Source organism: Chiloscyllium punctatum, chromosome 41 (assembly GCF_047496795.1).
Source record: "Chiloscyllium punctatum isolate Juve2018m chromosome 41, sChiPun1.3, whole genome shotgun sequence".
In the NCBI taxonomy this organism is placed as follows: Eukaryota; Metazoa; Chordata; class Chondrichthyes; order Orectolobiformes; family Hemiscylliidae; genus Chiloscyllium; species Chiloscyllium punctatum.
The window spans coordinates 52,329,640-52,353,776 of NC_092779.1; the positions used below are offsets into that span (position 1 = coordinate 52,329,640).

General features: G+C 39.0%; 1 long non-coding RNA gene across 4 annotated transcripts in view; it reads right to left on the bottom strand.

Moving 5' to 3' along the window:
• LOC140465070 (uncharacterized) overlaps positions 1–24,137 on the bottom strand; it is a 109,592-nt gene that overhangs the window by 12,297 nt on the left and 73,158 nt on the right. The window contains exon 5 of one of the 4 annotated variants that reach the window (XR_011955065.1): positions 10,428–10,623. The exons of the other annotated variants lie outside the window; for them this stretch is intronic. This is a non-coding gene — a long non-coding RNA (uncharacterized lncRNA). The remainder of the gene's footprint in view (positions 1–10,427; positions 10,624–24,137) is intronic. 4 annotated transcript variants of the gene reach the window in all.

Sequence of the window (24,137 nt, forward strand, 5' to 3'; positions counted from 1 at the left end):
ATTTGCACAGCACCTTTCATATCTTCAAAACATTTTATAACAAATTATTGTTGAACTGTAGTCACTTATCTATTAAAAGCAGCAGTCAATTTAAACACAGCATGACCCCACAAAAAAGATGACCAGATCATTTGTTTTTGTTTTACTGATGCTGGTTGCAGTATAAATATTAGAGAAAATTCTTCATCTCTTCTTTCCATTATGCTATCTCATCTAAATGACAGCACCTCCTGCAGTGCACTGGAATGTTGGGTTAGCCAAGCATTATCCCATTGTGACCTTATTTCAAGTCTTGAAAATTGTCATGACCCCCTTGGTTAGTGAGAACTGTAAGAGCAGCGGGAGGTGGCAGGATCTGTGAGAGTGAGAACTTGTTAAAGCAGGAACATGGCTCTTCCACCTCAGCTGTAGATCTATGACTGCCCTCAAAGCTCTTGATTCCAAGATTTTAGCTGGAATTTTGCCCCAGTTTAGAAAGCCCTGGCCTAGACTTTGGGTTCAAATACTTGCAGTGGTACTTGAACCCAGAACCTTGAAAATGGGTGTTGCCACTGAGTTGTTTGTTTAACCTTTGTGGAACGCTCATATGCTATTTACATATACTTCTCATTCTCAATTAACCCAATTGTAGTGAAAGAGAGAAAAATAGGTGATTGGTTAGTTGATTTTGAATACTATACTGTATGTGCAATTAAACTGATATTGCTGCATGGATGGATTGAAATTGATACTGCAGTGGAACTTGTTTTGCTCTCACATCAATTATAGGAAAACACGACAATTCTTTTGGAACTCTGCTAGAATAATTTTCATGACAAAATTGAATGAAATGACAAAATAGTGAGGAGAAAACCTGAACAAAATTTAAAATTCCAACCTTGGCAATGTTTTTAGCAGGGAAAAAAGAATTCTGCAAGTAATCCTTTAATGGATTAGTTTACCATACTCCACCATCTGTTGGTCTCACATGTTAGTCATTCGCCAGCCACACGCTTTCAAGCTGTCCCTCTCAGTACACAACCTCCCTCCAGGTATTTTGTGAAAAGCCACAAGAGAAACCTTCTGCATTGTCCCCTTTCTAATAAAAGAGTGTCTTTGAGACTAGTGCTAGGCTTGACAGATATACAAAGCAATCAGCTGTAATTATGAAGTGAAAGAATGTTTTCCCTAAGGTATAAAAAACAATGTTAGACTGATAAGCTGAAGAAGTCAAGAAATGTAAATTACCACATCAATTCCCAGTTGCAGCGCTTTGCTGTGATGGCCCTGTTTGAACTTGCCTGCAACAAGGTTGATGAACTAAAGAACAAAGTTGAAAGAAAGGCTTTCTACTAATTCAATAGGACTAGATTAGCACAAATCTCTCATAACAGGCTGCTGTCAGGTAGTTTGCAAGAATAATTAGCTTTCTTTTAACAAAACAGCACAGTGGCTCAATGGTTAGTACTGCTACCTCAGCGCCAGGGATTCAGATTTGATTCTACCCTCGAGCGACTGTCTGTGTGGAGTTTGCACATTCTCCCTGTGTCTGTGGAGGTTTCCTCCAGGTGCTCCAGTTTCCTCCTAGTCTAAAAATGTGCAGATTGTGTGGATTAGCCATGAGGATTACAGGATTACAGGGATAGTATAGGAGGTGTGTCTATCCCTATTACAGGGATAGGATAGGAGGGATGTTTTTCAGAGTATTGGTGTGGATTTGAAGGGCCGCAGTGCTTGCTTTCACACTGTAGGGACTCTAAAGTTGTATGAAAAATATAGAAATGGGTTCCTTATTGATGTCTGGAAAGGTTATATAATCTTGCTCAGCAATGTAAATTAATGCTATGTAAACATTCATTTTAAGAGAGCTAGAATACGTAAGTAGAGGTGTACTGCTTCCCAATCCAAGTTCAGCCAGTCATGTTTATTCTACAAGGACATTTGCAATACCAAAAATCAATAATACTGTGGTATTCTTTCAGCAAAACTGGATGGATTGGGAGAGTTTCAACATGGGTACTTTGTGATAAACCTTTGTGGCAATCAACTATAACTCTATCTTAACTGGAAGAAAGATTAGCTGTGGTGAATTTACATTAAAATACTACAGATGCTGTTTATATGAAATAAAAGCAGAAAATGGTGGAAATATTCAGAATTAATTAATTTATTCTAAATTGCATGCCCACTGATATGAAGTTAATGACTTTAGCTATGTCCTATTATAAGTTTGTAGTGGCAGCATGTTTCTCTGTCTGAGTTAATTACTTGTTATAACTTTCATTGTTTTTATCTGTGGCATATTCATGAACCTGTTATTTCCTTTCCTGATGTTATCAGATCCAATTGGGATATGATTCCATGGACAGTCTTTTCAAGCAATATCAGGTAGCAATTCCTTTTTGTTAGACCAAATGTTGAATCAGTTTTTTTTAAAATCATTAATGGGATGTGCACATTGTTGGCTAGTCTGGCATTTATTGTCCATCCCTATCTGTTCTTGAGAATGTGGTGGTGGACGACCTCCTTGAATGGCTGCAGTCCGTGTAATGTAGGTGCATACACAATGCTATTAGGGAATGAGTTCCAGGGCTTTTCCTAGCAACAATGAAAGAATGGTGATATAGTTCCATGTTAGGATGGTGTGAGGTTTGGAGGCAAACTTGCATATTGTGGTGTTCCCATGTATCTGCTGTATTTGTCCTAGTTAGATTACAGGGTTGGAAGGTGCAATCGAAGGACCCTTGGTGAGTTGGTGCAGTACCTCTCTTAGATGCCATTAAAATCAGTGGTTGAGTGAATATTGGAAGTGCTGGATAAGGAGGCAAGCACGTGTGCTATTTTGTACCGTACGCTGTAACATTTCTTGAGTGTTTGGAGTTGCACTGAAATGGAGCATAGTCCATTGCTTGATGTTTTTTTTACAGGGACAGAACCACTGGCAGGCTGGATCATGTCCACATACAGCATCTATACTTGGAATTTTCCAATTAGATTGAAACATGTAACTAATTTATTATACCCCATAGTCCAAAAATATTGAGGTTCATTGTCACCATCCATGTATTGTGCTGCCTGAGCTTGGCTAAACAGCACAGGAAGTAAACCTAGCATCTGTGACTACATCAGGTTTAGTAGTACTGATGTCTTTATTGATCAGACTATTACAGGAAGCCACACCCAACATTGTTGATAAAGTTATAGATGGTAGAGTTCATTTCGGGATGATCTCTCACATACACATTTTACTGGTTGGCAGATAACTAGCATGAGGATTTATTGTTTCTTCTGAGGTGAGATGTTTGAGTTGGAGTTGGGTTCAAATAAAGAAAAGACCCTAGTTTGGACTGCTTAGTTACTTTGGTTATGCCCTCATGACTTAATTTCAAATTAGTACTTGGAGCCTTACTGCTTGTGCTTATGTGAACTTTAATGATGATGTGATATTCCAATGTTGACATTAAGCCAAGAATTAATTACATACTGTTTCAGCCTCAATGCATTCGATTAGGTTTGGATCATTGCCACAATGCCTTAAGTCACATTTGTTGGGTTGGTTGGTGGAGGAAAGTGGCATTGAAAGTCTGCCTTCTGCCATGAAGGCCACATTCATGGATTTCAGTGCTGAGAAAATGTACCAAGTGTTTGTTAAGTTAGAATGTTTCATCATTATGAGAAGGAATCATAATGCTTGGTGGAAATTTGGGCAATTACATTCATTCCGTTGAATGTACTTTGCTAGCATGAGTGAATAGCTGGTTATGCATGTACAAAGCATTCTACTTTTTCACTTGCTGGATTTGTCTGAGGACCTAAGAGCTCTGTTTGTGCAAATGGGTGGGACTGCAATAGATTGTGCAATCCTCTTTCAGTTTTTGCCAATTCAAGTTTGTGGGCACTTGTCATCAGACAGAATTCTTTCAACCTTTCTTTTTCATGTTGCTTATGAGTCAACAAGTGTTTTTTTTCATATCTATGAATAAGGACAGAAAATCCTGTTCCATTGTGAACAGTTTGTTCAGGCTGTCTTCAGATGTCAGGAAGTGTTTGATTTGTAATCAAGATAAGATGACCTCATTGGTACCTAGTTCTTATTGTTGTGTAAGAATGATGGTGTGAATAATGACAAGTTGTAAGAAGGTTGTCATACTTTTACTATGCAATGATTTAAAGACCTCCAAGGGTTAATAGAAAGAAATTTGTGTTGTGCTATGCTGTCAAGGGTACCAAGGAATATGAATTTGACAACAGATGTTTCATTAGGTTTACAGATGGTTTAGCATAAAGGATTCATCCAGATTGAATGTTAGTGATACATAACACAGATGTCTGACAAGACAATCTTAGCCACTTTCAGAGCCTAACTTGCCAATGCAGAACATTTTCTTAGCTTGGATTGCTTGGAGTGGTGCTACATGATAACTTATTTTCAATGAACTATTACATGTCAGTGTTCACAAAACCAACTATACAAATTTTAGAATGTTTCAAACATAATTCTTGTTGATGCTGAGTTAGCTGATTTTGACCTAGAAATCAGCTTCATTCATGTTTGAGGCCCTTCGCTATCTGCTGGAAAGTCAGCACGTGTTTAAGTTGGTCAAGAACAATATTGGATTCTCCTTGAAGTATCCTGTGTAGGACAGTCACAATATCTGTGGGACTGCATCTTAATTCCATAAGCAAGGTAGAAAAGAAATGGGACTTCACTTGTCAACTAGTAATTTAGATGCCAGTAGACTAAAGGCATATGCATTTATTTTACCAATTAAAGGAGTGAAGATTCTTAGATAAGCTTGTTCTTCTGTAAGGGTCTTAAAACCTTGATGCTTTAGAGTACCTTAAGCACCATTCACTATGATAATGTAATAAAGGCTTATTGAGAGAACAATTTAGGATCTTGAAGGAGGAAGATGTACTGTCTGGGTCTTTGTCACAGTCTCTGTTAAAATGTTTATCACATTAGTGTAACTTGTACATAGTTGCTGTCATACAATAATCTACATCTTGTTTAATGTCACTAGATTAAACTGACTTTTCTCTATCACACAAATCCAAGCAGACTCTACAGTTCCCTTCTCAAAAAAAGGATAGTGACAGCAAATCTACCAAATATCTCACATGACATGATGAGTGATGAGGATTCATCTGACAATACTTGTTAAGAATTTAACTGCTGGGATCGAACAGGTCCATGTCTTTTTGTGTTACAGATTTAATAGCAGCAAAATAAGATCCTGGATGAACAAAACTGTTTCAGTATAATCAGGTATGAGATATTAAACAATACGATTGGGGGCAGTAACTTGTCTCATTAGCAGTTAGGTTGGTAAATTTAATGCATTGCTACACCTAAATTAAATTTTCTAACAAAACCATTCAGTTTAATGTATCTGTAATCCAGGTTGTGTTCATGACCAGCACTGTGGTGATCTGCTTTTTCCCTGAAATAGGGATTGTAATTTCATCTGGTAACCTGTGCTGACCATAATTAACTAAACACTGGTCTTCTGAGGCATTGGTAACTTGTCTTTAACTGCCAGTATCTCAATACAAACTACTTACCATGGCTCCACAGTTTAAGTGGTAGAGGCAGTTGTTATGACTTAGGAAGGAGTTACAGCCCTCTAGGATTTGAGCCAGCATCGGCATCCTCTTAGAGTATGATTTACAATGTTAACTTTTCGCCTTCAGAAAAGCACAGCAAAATATTTTCAATCGTATATTTAATTAAAAGGCAGTAATTCATATTCTTCTCATAACTGCATAAACTATAGAGAGTGGGGGCAAAGGAATTAATGGAGTTACTTTTCAATAGCCTTGACATTAATTTAGGCCTTGAGAGTGAACTGGGTTAAAGCCTATAAGACCATAGGATATGGGAACTGAAGGAGGCCATTCACCCTATCAAGTCTACTCCGCCATTTGGTCATAGCTGATATTTTCTCAACCTTATTCTTCTGCCTGCTTCCTTAACCAATCAAGAACCTTCTATCTCTGTCTTAAAGACACTCAATGATCTGGCCTCCATAACATTGAGCTGCACAGATTAACCGCTTTTTGATTGAAGAAATTCCTCCTTATCTCAGTTCTAAAAGACCATCCCTTCAGGCTGAGGCTGTGCTGTTGGGTCCTCGTCTCTACCACCAGTGGAAACATCATCTTCACATCCACTCTATCCAGGCTTCTCAGTATTCTGTAAGTTGCGATCACATCCACCCTTATCCTTCCACACTCCATTGGGTACAGACCCAGAAACCTCAACTGCTCCCATGTGATAAACCCTTCATCCCCAGGATTATTCTTGTCCACCCCCTCCAGTGCCAGCACATCCTTAAATTAGGGGCCCAAACCCGGTCACAATATTCCAAATGCAGTCTGACCAGAGCCTTATACAGTCGTAGCAGTAAACCTCTACTTATGCATTCTAGCCCTCTTGAAATGAATGTTAACATAGCATTAACTTTCTTAACTGCCAGTTGAACTTGCATGTCAATGTTAAGATACTCCTGGACTGGGACTCACAAATCTCTTTGTGCTTCAGATTTTCGAAGCCGTTATCATTTAGAAATAGTCTTTGTCTCTATTCTTCCAACCAAAATGCATTAGCACTCACTTTCCTACATTGTACTCCATTTGGCACTTCCTTGCCACTCTCCAAACTGGGGAGCGTTTGAAAGAGATTTACCAGGACGTTGCCAGGTATGGAAGGTTTGAGTTATAAAGAAAGGTTGGATAGGCTGGCACTTTTTTCACTGCAGTATCGAGGTTAAGAGGTGACTTGATAGAAGTTTATAAAATAATGAGAGGTATAGATAGAGTTAATGGTAGTTGTCTTTTTCCTAAATGGGAAATTTCAAGTCGAGAGGGCATAATTTTAAGGTGAGAGGAGAGATTTAAAAAAGACATAAGAGGCAATTTTTTTATACAAAGGTGGTCATTGTGTGGAATGGACTTCCTGAGGAAGTGGTAGACACGGGTACAATTACAATGTTTATCCCTACTCTGTCTTCTGTCAGTCAGCCATTCCTCTATCCATACCCAGTTCTTTGCTCCTAACAACATGGGGTCTTACCTTATTGAGCATTCTCCCGTGTGACACCTTGTCAAACGTCTTCTGGAAATCCAAATAGATCATATCCACTCGTGCTCCTTTTTAAAAATTTCTTGTTATTTTGTAAAAGAATTCTAACAGATTTGTCAGGCATGACGTCCCCTTAACAAAACCATGCTGACTCAACCCTACTTTACTATTCCACGTACTCCGCAATCTCATCCTTAATATTGGACTCTAAAATCTTGCCAATGACCGAGGCCAGGCTAACTGGCCTACAGTTTCCTGGCTTCAGCCTCCCTCCCTTCTAAAAGAGGGATGTTACATTAGCCATTTTCTTGTCCTCAGGGACTCTCCCTAAATCCAGGGATTGTTAAAAGATCACCACCAATGGCTCCACAATCTGCTCAGCTATCTCCTTCAGAACTTTGCGGTGCAGTCCATCTGGTCTGGGTGATTTATCCATCTTCAGCCCTTTCAGCTTCCAGAGCACCTTCTCTTTTGAGATGGCCACTGCCCTTACCTCTGCCTTGACCCTCTTCAAGTTCTGGCATGCTGCTCAGGTCTTCCACTGAGAAAACCAATGCAATACCTGGTTGGTTCATCTGCCATTCCTTTTTCCCCATTACTATTTCTCCAGCCTCATTTTCCTGTGGTCCATTGTTCACTTTTGCCTATCATACCTTTAAATATCTAAAAGAAAGCTCTTGCAATCTTCCTTTACTTTACTATCTAGTTTACTCTCATATTTCATTTTCTCTTCCCTTACTGCTTTTTTCTTCTGTAAGTTTTTAAACGGTTCATCATCCTCTGGCTTCCCACTAATCTTCACCACACTGTATGTTTTTCTTTTGCTTTTATGCTGTCCCTTACTTCCCTTCTCAGCCATGGTTGTCTCATCGTCCCCTCTTGGGATGAATTTCTGCTGTGCCTCCCAAATTATCCCCAGAAACTCTTGCCATTGCTGCTGCATCATCTTCCCTGCTCGGCTTACCTTCCAATCAACTCTGGCCAGTTCCTTCCTCATGTCTTTGGAGTTAGCTTTATTCAATTATAATATCGTTGCATCTGATTCCAGCTTCTCCCTCTCAAACTGCAGGATGAGTTCTATCATATTATGGTCATTGCCCCGCACAGGTCCCTTAATCTAAGCTCTGTAATCAAGTCCGCCACATTACACATCTCCAAATCCAGAATTGTCTGTTCCCTGTTCGGCTGTATCACAAGCCGCTCCAAATAAAAACCATCTCACAGACATTCCACAAATTCCTTTCCTTGAGATCCACTTCCAGTATGATTTTCCCAGTGCAACTGCATATTGAAGTCTCCCACGATTATTGTAATAGTACCGTTCTTACATGTCTTTTTAATCTCCTTATTTATGATCTTCTCCACATCCTGACAACTGCCTCAGAGGCCTGTACACCATTTCTATCAGGGTCATTTTTCCTTTGTGGATCCTCAACTCGACCACACAGATTCTATGCCTTTTGACTCAATATCACTTCCTGCTATTGATTTAATCTCATTTCTTTCTAACAAGGTAACCCTGCTCATCTGCCCATCATCCATTCTTTGGACAGGATATGTATCCTTGGATATCTAGTTCCTAGTACTGATCCCGTGTAGCCATGTTTCTTTGATATCCACAACATCATAACCACCGAATTCAATTTGCACTTCAAGCTCGCTTACCTTATTTCATACACTGTGTGCATTTAAGTACAACTTCCTCAGTCTTGCGTTACCAGCTCACTTCCCTCCACCACTTCCCCCCCTCCCGCCCCATAACCGTCTGCTTATCTGCTGTGCCTGAAGTTGGATTCCTGATCCTTTCCACACTCTCCATCCTGTTACATATTCTGGAATCTCTGCTAAATCCCTCCCCCTTCAGCTTTCCATGCAACTGAACTCCTCCACATACACTCACACTCACTAGTTTTGTGATGTGCCAAGACTGTGGTCCCAGCATGAGTCAGGCAGAGCCCATGCCATCGGAACAGTTCTCTCCCTCCCCAGTACTGTTTTCCAACACCATTCTTTGAGCCGCACGTTTACTTCTTCAATCTTGTTGACATGTTACCAATTTGCTTGCAGTTTAGGTGGTAATCTAGACATTCCAGAAGAGCTGATAGATTAATAATATATTAGGATAGCATTATCTCAAGATATTTGTGCCTGGAATGCCAGTGGAGGTGGTGGAAGCAGGAACATTAGCAACATTTAAGGTGTATCTTGATAGACACATGAATGGGAGGTGAACAAGAGACAGAAACTACATACGGGCAATAAATCGGGGGTCAAAATAAGAGTCAGGAATCAGTGCAGTCTTTGCCTGTTTCTTATCTGTATTGTATTGTATATTGCATTTGACTAGATTACACACTAAATGCAATTAGATTGAATTCTATAAAAATTCTGAAATTGGTGACATAATCTCATAAATCCATAAACCTAAATCGCTATTTACCAGTGAGATATTGATTCTTCAAACATGCTGCATCTATTCATTCTTTTTCAAACACAGGATAATGGTTTCAATTATTATATAGTTTTAGTTACGTTTTCAATCTGCATAGCTTTTTGGCTGTATAGTTTATGATTTTGCTGCCACTATTGACCCTTCTGGTGGGCAAACGACTGCGAGAGCAAATGAAATAATCTGATCGATCATAATAGATCCTTCAAGTCACTTTGCCTCACCATCACACACAAATCCAATCTCCCATGTTAGTGATATTATTTTGAAAGTTGATTCTAGAAATAACAATGAATAATGGAAATTGTGAGCATTTTGGTTGCAATGTTGGATTTGATACAAGTAGGTGTGGATTAAATGCACTCACTCATAATTACCTAGTCATTGTTCCTTCTAGAACAAATATTATACCTGGAGATGTATTCACTGCTTATTCTAAAATTCTATTCTCCTCTCATCCTGGAATAATGATTCAAGTAGATCATGGGATGGGTAAATTTAGAACCTTCCTATAAAATTGTCATCCAAAATGCAGGGCCAGCAAAGAAAATCAAAATATATCTTACTTTTTTGAGAAACAGTGAACATGTAAAGTTTGACTGAAGATGGGTCATACTGGATTCAAAACTTTGACTCTGTGTCTCTCTTGACAAATGCTGCCATATTTCAATAATCATTGTTTGTGGCACTTTACAAATTAGCTGTCACTTTTCCAACATTACATCATTGGTTTTACAGCAGAAGTATTACTTTGGTTAGAAAGCGACTTTGGGATGTTCTATCATCATGGGTGGCAGTGTATAAATGAAAATTCTTGTTTTCTTTGTTGAAGGTCCAACCAGTTAGGGAAGGTATTGTGGGGGAGAGAAATGAAATGGAAGAAAAGCAAAAAAATTCTTATTAATTTTTACATACCACATGGAAGGATTGCATTTTTATTGACTGCATCAACTCTTTTCTGGTAAGATGTTTCATAAAATGCAGTAATGTGGAAATGTAGTCAGCTCCAAAACGCATTGAGTCATTGTGTGAAATGCCATTGATGGTATAGCAGTCCCCTAGAGTCCAGTAACTTTAAAAAACATATTGGAAATCCAATGCTAGGGACTAGCTGAAAAGATCACAGAACAAGATTTCAAGTATCAAGACTTTTGCTGTAAAAAAATAAAATAAATGCAACATTAACCAGACATCTTTTTCAGCAATATATATTCTAGATTTTAGAATGGAAACTCCCCCATTTAGCCTTTAGCATATTCAAAGATCTCCCATTACAGTTGTACTTTACATTATCCCTTAAATAGACAAGGCATTTATCCAGAAGGCTGCCCTTCATAGCCAGTTGTTTTTTTTCACTTTCTAGCTTGGTAAAGTCTAATCCTGGACCTAACATTTACATTGAGAGTTACATGGAAATTCTTTCTCTCTGGCACAAGGTAGGTGGATCTTCCAGCCTACATTGAATCTTTACTAATGTGGTATCACCAATATGAACATGAATTTGCACACACATTCTGCATGGTGAACAATAGGATCAGAACCTTCTCTGTTTCAGATGCAGGATCTCTACATTCTGCTCGGTCTCTGCTAGATTCTCACAGAATCATGTGTAATTGTAAGTTTCAGGAATATCATGGGAAACCAGTAGCCAGATACTACAATAGCTTTTAATAAATGTTTCCCCTCCTAATAACCTATATCTATTGCAATGTGAAACTCATGGGTCTTTTATCCAAGTATCCAAGAGCTATTCTCTACACTCCTAACTCCAATCAGCATTGGAATTAAACAACAATTATAACTATAAAATACGCCAATCATAACAGTTTCTTTCAGCTGGGGACAAACAGTCTTCCCATGACAACACAGATGTTCTTGCCATTGTCCACAGGTGGGAATACCTTACACCTTTTCAGCATGCTTCTTGATTTGAGCTCTTCAAAACCAGAAAACTTTTAAAGTTTCGAAGCATATCATAATAGAATGTGGAGTATTGTGAGATTATGCCCTTTGGTAGAAAGAATAGAGGAGCCGAATATTATTTAAATGGAGAAAAACTGCAGAAAGTTACAGAATAAAGGGATTTGGGAATCATTGTTCATTAATCGCAAAATGCTCACATTCAGGTTCAATGGGTAATATGAAAGACAAATGGTGTTGGCCTTTATTTCAAAGGGAATGGATTATGAAACTAGAGAGATTTTGCTGAAACTAAACAAGTCTGAACACATCCAGAATAATGTGTATCATTTTGTGCCTCCTATCTAAGGAGAGATATAGAGGCAGTCCAGAGAAGGTGCACTAGGCTGATACCAGGTATGGAGGAACTGTCTTATGAGGGCAGGTTGAGTAGATTGAGCCTGTACTTGTTGGAATATAAATGAATGAGAGGTGACCATAGTGAAACAAACAGGATTTTAGGGGACTTGCCAGGGTGGATGTGGAAAGATTGTTTCCTATTGTGGAAGAGTATATGATTAGAGGGCATCATCTCAAATTAAGGTCACACTTATGACAGATGTGGAGGAATTTCTTCTCTTGGACAGTAGTAATTCAGTGGATAAAAATAGAAATTGCTGGAAAAGCTTAGCAGGTCTGAGGAAGGGTCACCAGACCCGAAACATTAACTCTGTTTTCTCTTCACAGATGTTGCCAAACTTGCTGAGCTTTTTCAGCAATTTCTGCTTTTGTTTCTGGTTTACAGCGTCTACAGTTCTTTCAGTTTTTATTTAGTAAATCTGTGGAATTCTTCACTGCAAAACACTGTTGAACCAGGTCATTGAGTATATCCAAGTCTGAGACAGACAGATAATTAATCATTAAGGGAATTCAGGATGTGGTGAAAAGGCAGGGAAATGGAATTGAGGATTATCAGATTAGTCATGATCTCATTGAGTGACGTAGCAGCCTGAATGGGCCAAATGGCCTACCCCGTTCATATTTCGTTTGGTCTTATAGTCATAGCATCATATAAACTGTGCGTGTGTAAAGTGCATATGAATCCAAAGACATTCAAAGTAATTCAACGTACTCAAAAACAATTTTAAATGAAATTTGTATACTCTGAGCAAGGTGCTCATTAAGGAGGTACCATCATTTTGAAAAGCTATTGAGAAAAATTATTGTTTTGACAAAAAATATAAATAATATTGTAAATGACACTTGCTACTCTGAGCTCTTCCCATGTCAGAACAAAAACACTTTGTGAAGATGATGCACTTTAAGATGAATGCTGTAAGTTGCAGCTTATTTTCTATACTAAATGTTAGCACAAACAAGATTGTAAAACACCAATGTCACAACATTGTATTTTGTTGTGTTTTCAATTAAACCTACACCCATGGCTGTTCCATCTCCAAGCTAATGCATCAGCAGCTGAATTTAATGGTGGCATGTGGATGCCAAATTAGCAAGCTTAAATAGTCTTCTTCATTTTGCCGAGTTGTAATGAGGAATTACATTATTGTAGCATATGAGTCACATTCTTCTTGGTGTAAAAAGCGTTTATAAGTTGAGATTTTAAAATATTTTTAAAATAACCCTTCAATCACTATATCAGTGTAATACATTGTCCTGTTACAATCTCTGACAATGTATGATACCATCAACACACAAAGCTTAAAGCTTCACTCAAACTTCACCAAACGAAATATGAACGGGGTAGGCCATTTGGCCCATTCAGGCTGCTACGTCACTCAATGAGATCATGACTGATCTGATAATCCTCAATTCCATTTCCCTGCCTTTTCACCACATCCTGAATTCCCTTAATGATTAATTATCTGTCTGTCTCAGACTTGGATATACTCAATGACCTGGTTCAACAGTGTTTTGCAGTGAAGAATTCCACAGATTTACTAAATAAAAACTGAAAGAACTGTAGACGCTGTAAACCAGAAACATTGATGTAATATGTGTCATAGCATATAATTTATAATGAACCAGCTCTTCTGACTTGCATCACAAAAGCACACAACAACAAAAAACACAGTAAGAACATCAAGTATGCCTTCATGCATGCATTGTACAAGTGACTTCATTCAAACTGACGAAACTATTTGATTTGATATTCTGAAATAAGTTGATGAGATACACCGAAAGAATATCAGCCTTCAGTTCTCTTCTAACTGTGCTTGTGGCATTTCTCCTTCACTGCTGTTATTTCCTGTCTTAAATTACCTCCAACAATGCCACTTGTGCTCTCTTTGCTCACTTTTTAAATGTTTTCTGCTTTGGTATTGATTCGGCCTCTATACTCTTTTTTCCAAGAGAATTGCAGTTCTCATGGGGTGAAACATGGAGAAGCTATAGGAGAAGGGTAGGAGACTGAATCAGCCAGAGAATATGGGATTTCCAAAAAGAGAGAACTTTTAAAAAGAACAAGTGGAAGTAATCATGTGGTAAACTGACTCCTTTGACATGTTGGTCAGGGCTGCCTCAGCTGCCTTGAATAGTGGTACACTGCTATCAAATTCGGACCTCAGCAAGCATATACGTTCTATACAACTCAGTGAAAGAACACAAAAGCAGATTTGAAACTGCTGCAATTGGCAGATACTTAGTAGCCCATGAAATGTGAAAGGAATTCATTCCCTAGAGATATCCTCTGATATAAATTCATGAAGTGCTGCTTAGGGGACAACAACTCTACTGCTAACATTAGGAAAATCCCAGGTTAATCACCCACCTGAGATTTCACTGTGAGATAAAACCTTAAATATGCAAAAACAGGGACTTGAATCTGCCACACAGAATCAGTAGTGTGGAAGCAGGCCCTTTAGTTCATCTAGTCCACAGCAACCTTCGGAAGAGCATCCTACCCAGACCCATCCCCCTCTCCTTTTCTTGCGATCCTGTTTTTCCCATGGCTACTCTACCTGACCTGTACATCCCTGGACACTATGGCAATTTATCATGGCCAATCCACCTAACCTGCACACATTTGGACTCTGGGAAGGAACTGGAGCACCTGGAGGAAACCCACACAAACACGGAGAGAATGTACAAACTCCACACGGACAGGTGCCTGAGGGTGGAATTGAACCAGGGTCCCTGGCATTGTGAGGCAGAAGTGCACTGAGCCATTGTGCTGCCCTCATGGAAGACAAATCACCTTGAAACAGTTTGTCCCCAGTACTTATTTGGGTGTGTGAAGAGAAAGTGTTGTTGAGGAGGTTAAAATTTCTTGTTGGAAAACCTGGAAGCGTAGGTTCCTGTACATCCCAAAAAATTAAATGGCAGGGCATCAAATTGTTCAGTAGGTTTCCAACTGACAGACAGCCAAACAGTATGACTGCCTATTTAATGGGACAGTAGCTGAGGAGCAGATGCCAGGTAAGTGAGGGGAATTATACATTGTGGAGGTTTAGGATATTATATTGGAGCAGGCATGTTTGGGTATTCTGCGAACTGGGAGGCAAATTAAAGAAGGTGGTGAAGTCAGATATTTGGATGAGGGTCAGAGATCAAATCTATTCATTCTTGGGTTAAACAAACCTCATGGTCTCAGAGCAGGAAGCGTAAAAGAAACCTGGTTATAATAAAAAAAGGGACTTGAGCAAAGCATCTGCCAAACTACTGTAACTTTCTAAATCATTGTTCCTATTTATTGACTGTGATGTACTGATTATCTAGTCAGCTTTATTTGATCATTTAAAACAAAACATAGTTGTCACCAGTGAGGAGCAGTGTTTGAATTCTTTTCCAATTCTGCTATCATGTCATTGAATCATACGGCACAAAAGGAGGCCATTTGGGCTACAGTGCCTGTGCTGACTCTTTTGCTACTTCCTTGCTCTTTTCTTAGTGCTGCAATGTTTTCTATTTAAAATATTTATCAAATTCTGTTTTGAAAGTTTTCATTAAATCTGCTTCCACTGCTCTCCGAATATTGCTTTCTAAATTGTTGACACCTCTTTTGTGAATTGTTTTTCCCTCATGCTGCTCTGCTTATTTTTGCCAATAAAGTCTGTGTGCTTCAACCGCCAACCCTATTGCCACTGGAATCTGTTTCTCCATATTTATTCTATTGTTAACCTTATTGTTTTTGAACTCTTCTAGAAAATCTCCCATTAACCTTTCCTGCCCTAAGGTGGCATATAACTTAAGGTTTTCACTGCTGGAACCACACAAGTAAATCTCCTTTGTATCCTTCCCAAGAGCTTGTCATTCTACCTGAAGTTCCAAGTCCAGAAATAAAAAAGAGCAGACTTTGTCCTGAGCAGATCTGCAGGGAATGGGTCAATCAGAAAGTCCTGAGAGATTTGCAATTTGGGATTCCACTGCAAACTGTGAATGTGATTGTTGTTGTTACAGTCGTAGTGAAAATGAACTATCTATATGCAGCTTTCACCATTTGTCTTTTATATGAGACTGTCATGAACTAAAAATTGTTTCAAAAAAGAACGCAACTAGTCTTAAATTTTAAGTGTGATCACCTGACAAGCCTAAGCAAACCACATGGAATATACAAAACCAGTTGCATTTTAATTAAGAGGCAGTGAAACCTAGTTGGTGCTAAGAAGTTTGCATTTCTTGTTTCAGCTACACTTGAATGACAACTTTTCATCTCGAATATGTGAAGTTAACCGCAGAATATTGATTTGAAAAAGGCAAAGGAATATAGATAACCATATTGTAGTAGCTTGTTTTGAGTAGCAAAGGAAAGAGAAAAAAACATGAACTGACGATAGCAAGGATACTGAAAATTCTTCTGTCCATCTCTCTTGCAGTTTAAGAAATCAGCAGCAGTTGAAAAACCACCATTTACTAACAAACCAAGTTGATCTGCAAGGTTTGCCACTGTTGAAAGACAGGACAACAGCCTGGGAAGGACTCGTATTTCACACTTAAAAAAAAATTGTTTCTGAGGTGTGTGCTACACTGGTTGAGCCAGCATTTTATTGCATATCCCTAGTTGCCCTTGAGAAGGTGGTTGTGAGCAGCCTTCTTGAACATTGCAGTCCATGTGCTGAAGTTAGACTCTCAGTTGCCTTCTCAACTTCGCATCTTCAACAACTTGTGTATGTATACTGCCAGGTCCTTGGACTACTTGCCCTCTTTAAGGCTGTAATATTTAATTTATATTTGGGATAGGGTTCCAGGATTTTGAACCAGTGCCACCGAAGGAAAGGCAATATATTTCAAAGTCAGGATAGAGCAAAGGTTGTTGGTATTCCCATGTAATTGCTGCCTTTGTCCTTCTAAATGGAAATGATTATGGGTTTGGAAGATGCAGTGTAAGGAGCTTTGGCAAATTTCTGCACCGCATCTTGTAGATGGCACACGCAGCTGCTACTAAGGGTCAGTGGTGGAGGAGGTGGATGTTTGTGGATGTAGTCCCAATCAAACGGGCAGCTTTGACTTGGATAATGTCAAGTTTCTTGAGCATTGTTGAAGCTACACCTATACAGACAAATGGGGAGTATTCCATCGCAATGTTTGCAACTTAAGGAATCTAAAATCTTCAAGTTGCAACTGCCTTTATCTTACTGTTTCAACGAGACAATCCCCCCTCCCTCCACACACCCCTGTTCTTCTTAGCAAGCTTTAATACCTATGTTTTTGTGCATGTGTTTGATGTTGAGTTTTCTTATTTTCTTAGGTTTAATAGGTAATAAATCTCCATTCTCTTTCATTTAAAATCTTGGAATTGGTTTTCCTTTACTTTGGATCAATTAAACATGGACAATTATTAGTCTATTAGCTTCCTTTCCAAAAATGAAATCAAAATTTTGTTGGAGCTAGTTAAGAGGAAAAAGAGAGGAGCCAATCACTCCTTTCACCTGGTTGTCACAGATGTCATTGATCATTGTCCACAGCCATACCCAGGGTGTCAATCCAGGGTGTGAAGGAGTGGTTGTTTGGGAGGGTGATTAATCAGAATGAGAAAGGGGCCAATTGGACAGGGGAGGAGGTGGTGGACTGACATTTCAGCAGCCTGGGGGTGCTTGTCAGAGACCTTATGATAGGGGATGGAATCAATGGTCTGTGTTGATCATCGGAGTCCTTGGAAAACCTTGAAGACTTTTCAGGCAAATACCTGGGTGCAGGAGGTAGGAATGAAAATAATACTTTGCAGATCCAGCTCAATAAAATTGCTGGGTTTCCCAATACAGCAGCTAAATTTGAAAACCGGCATGGCAATGAACCTCAAAATCTGAAAGTTTTAAAGTTCCAACCCACGTCTGGCTGGCAATTTGCCCAAACTTCAGCCTAATTAAAGTCAGAATTGGGCCATTTTTGAAGTGGATTTGGGTCAATCAACAGGTTAGAATTTTAAGTGCCTCAATATAAACTTGCCTTTTGAATTATAATTCAGCCCAATAACTCTAACCAATATTTTATCAAGGATTAGCAAAATTTCCTTGCCTTTATACATTTATTTATAAAGCCAAGGATCTCAATGTCTTTTGTGTTGCCTTATCAACTTGGCATCTTCAACAACTTGTGTATGTATACTGCCAGGTCCTTGGACTACTAGCCCTCTTTAAGGTTGTAATATTTAATTTATATTGCTTCTCCACACCCTTCTTACCGAAATGGATCATACTTCTCTGTGGTACATTTTATCTGATGTACATTACTGTTCTAAAGTCTCAACAATACTCCTCACTTTTGACTAAATGATGAGTTTTGTATCATCTTACTCTGAAATTACGCCCTGTACTGTATACCCGAGTGCATATCAATATATCTCAAAATCTGAAAAAAAGTGTTTGTATTGCTATAATTGTATGGCAAATTCTTCAATGCAATTGAAATAGATCGTATAGATTCAAAGAAGTAGTTGTTTTTCCTCCTTTCTAATAAAAGTGTGTAATCATGGTCCATATTCCTGAAGAAGGGCTTATGCCCAAAACGTCGATTCTCCTTCTCCTTTGATGCTGCCTGACCTGCTGCGCTTTTCCAGTAACACATTTTTAAAATCATGGTCCATAGCAAGAGAATTGAGATCACAATCTCACATAGCAGAAAGCTGACATGGTGTGATGGCTGACAGCAATAGATGATTAAACATGATAGGCATTTTTATTATATGGCAATGGTTAGTAAGGCAAATAAAAGATAAGTCTTTAAGTAGATCATGCAGACATATAGTCGTAAGGTTGCACTACAAGACACTGATGAGATCACACTTAGATATTTGCTCAGTCTGAGACCTTTCCCCAACTTCCCAAGCGATAGAGTCAGATCTGGAAATTAATGAGCAGTTAAAAACCTCTGAACGCTTAGCTTACTCACATGAAACATTTTTCCTGCAACTCTGATGAAGTTGGTAAATAACTTACTCCATCTTTTCCATGCTACTATTGCACAATGTCATTTCCAGGACATGAAGGTAAGGGAAAAGATTCAAAACTGGTCTTAGCATACTACAAACAAGATATTTGCCAGCAGTAGCAAACTTGGTAGCCTTGGATTGCATTAATCAATATCATAGTTTGGGTCACTGCTAACTAAAATATTTATGTACTCTGTGGAAACTGACTCATTGCACTATTTCTTACCTGGAACTTTTCCTACAATTTAAAAAAAACAATGAAATTATTTTCTGACTTAAGACTTCCTTTCCTTTCACAATCCACAAAATCTGATGTTAAGCTCATTGCCATTTTTTGAGTTAACCCATCTTGTCTTTCATTTGGTTGACATCTCCCTCTGTAATATCACTTCTCTCAGTATCATAGAGTCATGTAGCACGTTCATCTGCAGCTGAAATATCCATCCAAACCTTTGTCACCCCAGACCAATCTATTCCAGTGCTCTCTTTGCTGCTGGCCTCCCAAATGCCAGTCTTTGTAAAGTTTTGCTGCTTGTATCCTTATTCTCCATGAAGTCCCACTTGTCCATCTCACTTCCCTCACTCCAAATTATGACTACCCTCAGTGATTTACATTGGCATTTAGTTTGTAAATGTCTTGAATTTAGAAACCCATGCATCTGTGCCCTTACCTTCCTTTATTTCTGTGATCTCTTGTATAACAACATGTACCCCAACACCACCGTTGAAACCTATATTCCTTTCTTCATCTTCTTGTTCATACTCATGTTTAAACACCCATTACAGCTTTACTTGCAGCCCAAACCATACGTATTAGAATTCTCAGTCTCTGCCTCTAGTTCATCCTTTAAGATCTAATTCAAACCTACACCTTTGCCCAAAGTTATTGATCATCTCTCTCAATATCTCCTTATCTTGCTCATCAGCCATTTTTACTTTGGTCTCTGAAGCAAAAATGCCATTGAACTTTTGAACTTTGAACCATTGAACTTTTTACCTCTACCTTGGAAGAGATCAGACCTTAGTTTAAGACTTGGTTTAGACAATGGCACTTCTGATGCCACAGCATTCTCTTATTACTGGAGGTGAAAGAGAATACAAAACACTAGGGGCTCAATTTTTATTTTTGAGGCAGGTAGTGAGAGTTCCCTGCTTTGTTTGCCCACTTTCACAGAAACTGGTTTTGGAGCTGTGACTTTCATTCGGGGGTGAGAAGGCGGTAGAAGTGTGTGATAGAGTGATAGAGTTTTGTCCACATCAGACATTTGCTAGCCTCTCTGCATCAATGTGTCCCATCTCTGCATGCTTGAAACATACTGCTTCACAGCCATGTTGCACCACAGGGTGCACTGGCAACAAGGTGCTCACCCACCTTGAATCTATCTGGATACTCACAACATCTTTGCCTTACCTTGCTTTTTGCAATTTGCTCCCTCAGCCAGAGCTACCAGGCTCAAAGAACTCCTATCTTGCCTCACTGTTCAACCCAGGCCCAAAGCCAGGAACCCTGGCATGGTTATCAGCAGTCCTCAGTTAAGAGAAGGGAGATGCCCTTCAGTCAGGTATTTCAGCAATATATGGTAGGGGCAGTGTCTGCACTCGGCGCAGGGGCTTTGTCAGGTTGGTCAGCAATTTGGGGCGGTCAAGAGTATATATGAACAAGGAATTGGAGTAGGCCTCTTGGTCCTTCAAGCCTGCTCCACCGTACAATAGGATTATGGCTGATTGATTTTAATTTCAAATCTAGATTCCTGCATATCTCCAATAATCTCTCATCTCCCTGGTGATCGAGAATCTATCTGCCTCAAAAATATTTATAGACTTTGCATCCTCTGCCTTTTCAGGGAATTCCAAAGATTTACAACTATTTGAGAGAAAAAAATGTTTCATTATCTTGGTTTCAAATGGGCACTCCCTTATTTTTAAACTATGATCCCTATTCTTAGATTCTCCCATAGCAGGAAACGTCCACTTGGACAAGACCCCTCAGGATCTTTTATGTTTCAATTCAGTCACCTCTAACTCTTCTAAACTCCAGAGGATACAGGCCTAGCCTTGTCTAATCTTTCCTTATAATACAATCCACTCACTCCAGGTATTAGTCTAGTAAACCTTCTTTGAAATTCTTCTGAATGTATGGTGAACAGTACTATACATCGTTCTTCAGACACGATCTCATTAATGGCCTGTATAGGTAAAGCATAGCATCCCTATTCTTGCACTCAGGATACTCTGCTTGAAGGGCTCTACCTGCCCTACTGTGGACTATTTTCTTTTGAAATGAGAGAAAGGGAGGTATCAAGCAATATGCACAATTGATAACACTGGTGCAGGTGATGAGTGAATAGGCAGCACAGAGGCCATGCAGGGTTAGTAATGTGGAAGCTTCTGAGGAAAGGTGAGAGTGAGTGAGGGAAGATGCTGAATACAATGAGAGTGGTCAGGCATGAGCTTTCATGGAGATGGGCACAGTAACAGTGATACGTAGCAGAGACAAGACGATGGCACTTACGTTAATGGAGCACAGAAAATCATTGACAGGCTTCCAACACTGTTCGGCAATCCTCCAGAAGACAAGAAGGCACTGAGCCAGATGGTAATCTCAGACCAGGTCAGTAGAATGTCGTGTCATGGTCTCCTTTGCTGATCCTGGAGGAAGAGGACAGTCCTCCTCTGTACCATCTTGTCTATCAGTATCTTCAGGTCTTCATCCATAAAGTGAGGTGCCAAATTCCACTTATCTGTCAGGTCCAAGGCAAATATCACAAACTGTGCAGGGCAGCTCCGGATTTGACATCAGTTGCCCAGATGCACCATGGCTTTTAAAGATGGCTATGGTGGCAGAGGTGTAGATCCATTCCAGGATATCTAAGGAGCAGTGAGTTCTTCTGGCAATGGTGAGTGAAAGAATTGAGCTACAATGATATGAGAACAGTGTCATAGGAGCAGGGTAGGTAGTTAATGAAGCAAAACTCACGAGGCAATGTGGAGAAAAACCCATGAAGTGTGAAATTGAAAACTGACTCAGCCAAAAAAACGTAAGATTCAGCCCAGCATGTTTGACTCATAGTTCACTGCAGATGATACACTGGCCACTGAATTAACAAGGGATGTAGTCAGCAGCACACCAGACATAAACATTGGTTTTTGAAAGGCAAGGAGTACCAATAAATTTAATGAGTATTTGTGAATTTTGCCATTCCTGTTTGAGGCTAAATAGAGAATACTATATAAAGTTGCATAGCTTGGCGAAACGATAAACTAAAACAGTATCAGGAATGCAGAACTTATTTGGAGACATTGGAGAATCTGGAATTGTTTCATTGACACAGATAACCTAAAGGAGGAGTTTTCATTGAGGTATGCAGAAGGAGTTTTGATAGGATTGACAGGAACAAACTGTTTCTTACTGGCAGCAGGATTGATAATTGGACAATGTAGAATTAAGATAGCTAGCAGGAGAACCTGGATTAGTTGCGGGGGGAAATGGAGAGAATTAATTTTATGCTACAAGTTGCTCATGATGTAGAATGCATTGCCTAAAACAACAGTGGGCATAGATTCCCACAACAACAATTACTTTCACAAGGATATTGGACGTATTCTTGAAAAGGAAATATACTTAAATTTCAGGGGATAGCACGTTCAAAGAGCCAGCACAGACATAATGGGTCAGATGACCTTTTGTACTGTATAATTTTATGAACCTCCAATTTTGATTGTCATTTATCAGAGGAGACATGGCTTTAGCAATAACTATTGGTGTTCAATTGACATTGTGAACTATATTAATAAATTAGATATTAACAAAAAAGTAGAATTGGAATCTATTCTATTCCTAACAGAACAAAGTCATATCATTCAAATAAAATAAAACTAATAATCACATATTTCAAGTTATCTTGTAATTAGAATTAAGTAGAGTCATAGAGATGTACAGCATGGAAACCGACCCTTCAGTCCAACTCACCCCTGTCGACCTGCTACTCCAACCCAATCTTGTCCCACCTGCCAGTACCCAGCCCATATCCCTCCAAACCCTTCCCATTCATATACCCATCCAGATACCATTTAAATGTTGCAATTGTACCAGCCTCCACCATTTCCTCTGGCAGCTCATTCCATACACGTACCACTCTGTGTGAAAACACTTGCCCCTTAGATCTTTTTTATATCTTTCCCCTCTCACCCTAAACCTATGTCCTCTAGTTGGAAGTATACCGTAATTCAAATATAGCAGTCTTTAGATATTGCCATCACATATTACTCCAGGAATTATGTTCACAATAATCACAATGGCTTTTTCTACAAGTGAGTTTTCAAATGACAATAATTCATTCTTGGAACAGGATAATAGCTTCGGCTCCCAGAGAAGTTTGTTTAACTGCTAGTCAGGTGCATAGCCAACATTGCTGCTAAAAAGTGACAATTAATTATTTTATAAATAACATATCCAAAATGAAATGAACCGAAAAATGACATGATAGTGATAGATGACCAAATGCTAGAATTACTTCAACAGTCTGTTTCATTATCTGGTAGTACTTAATGAGACATAAGTAAAGAAGACATAGCTGGATCCCTCTAGTTAGCATGATGTTCAACTAACCTCAGTAACATTTCCTCTGAATATTCTCTCCAACTTGCATGTTCCAAAGTATAAGCTTGGAAATTACTCCAAGTCAATAAACTATAAATGTTTAACCATGATAACTTAATCAGACCATCCACTTATTATTATACAGACTAATTTATAATCTTAGAGGTATAGGTTGGGTATCCTTTGCCCAAAAGCCTTGGGATCAATTGCATATCAGAGTTTGAATAAATTTGGTTTTCAAAAAAAGAATAGTCAGTGATTACCCGAGATAGTTTTTTTGGCAGGTTACATTGAGAAAATATGATGATGGACTCCGGATTTCAACAGATCTAAAGTTTTGAACAGAAAATGTCACACCAGGAGAAGCTTCTGAGGGCTTATTTATTTTTGGTTTGAAACTCAGCATGATGATCAGATGATCAGCACTAAAAGCTCAAATAACCCTCCCTAAAACTGACAGTGGGTCAATGCCCCAAACCCCTGACAATGATTAATTCTCCTTTTCCCTGATAGTGATTACATTCCCAATCCCCTGACATTGATCCCCCTCTTCATCACAATACTGATAAATGTCCTTTCCTCAAATATAATCATGATCCTCATCCCAACCCAAACCCCAACATCATTGTCCTCCTTCATTCATTCCAAATAAAACCTCCATGGTCACTTAACGATTCTTCTGACAAGCGCAGACCGAGGGCACTACTACTCTGGCACAGGTTGGTACTGAGGCTTGAACGGC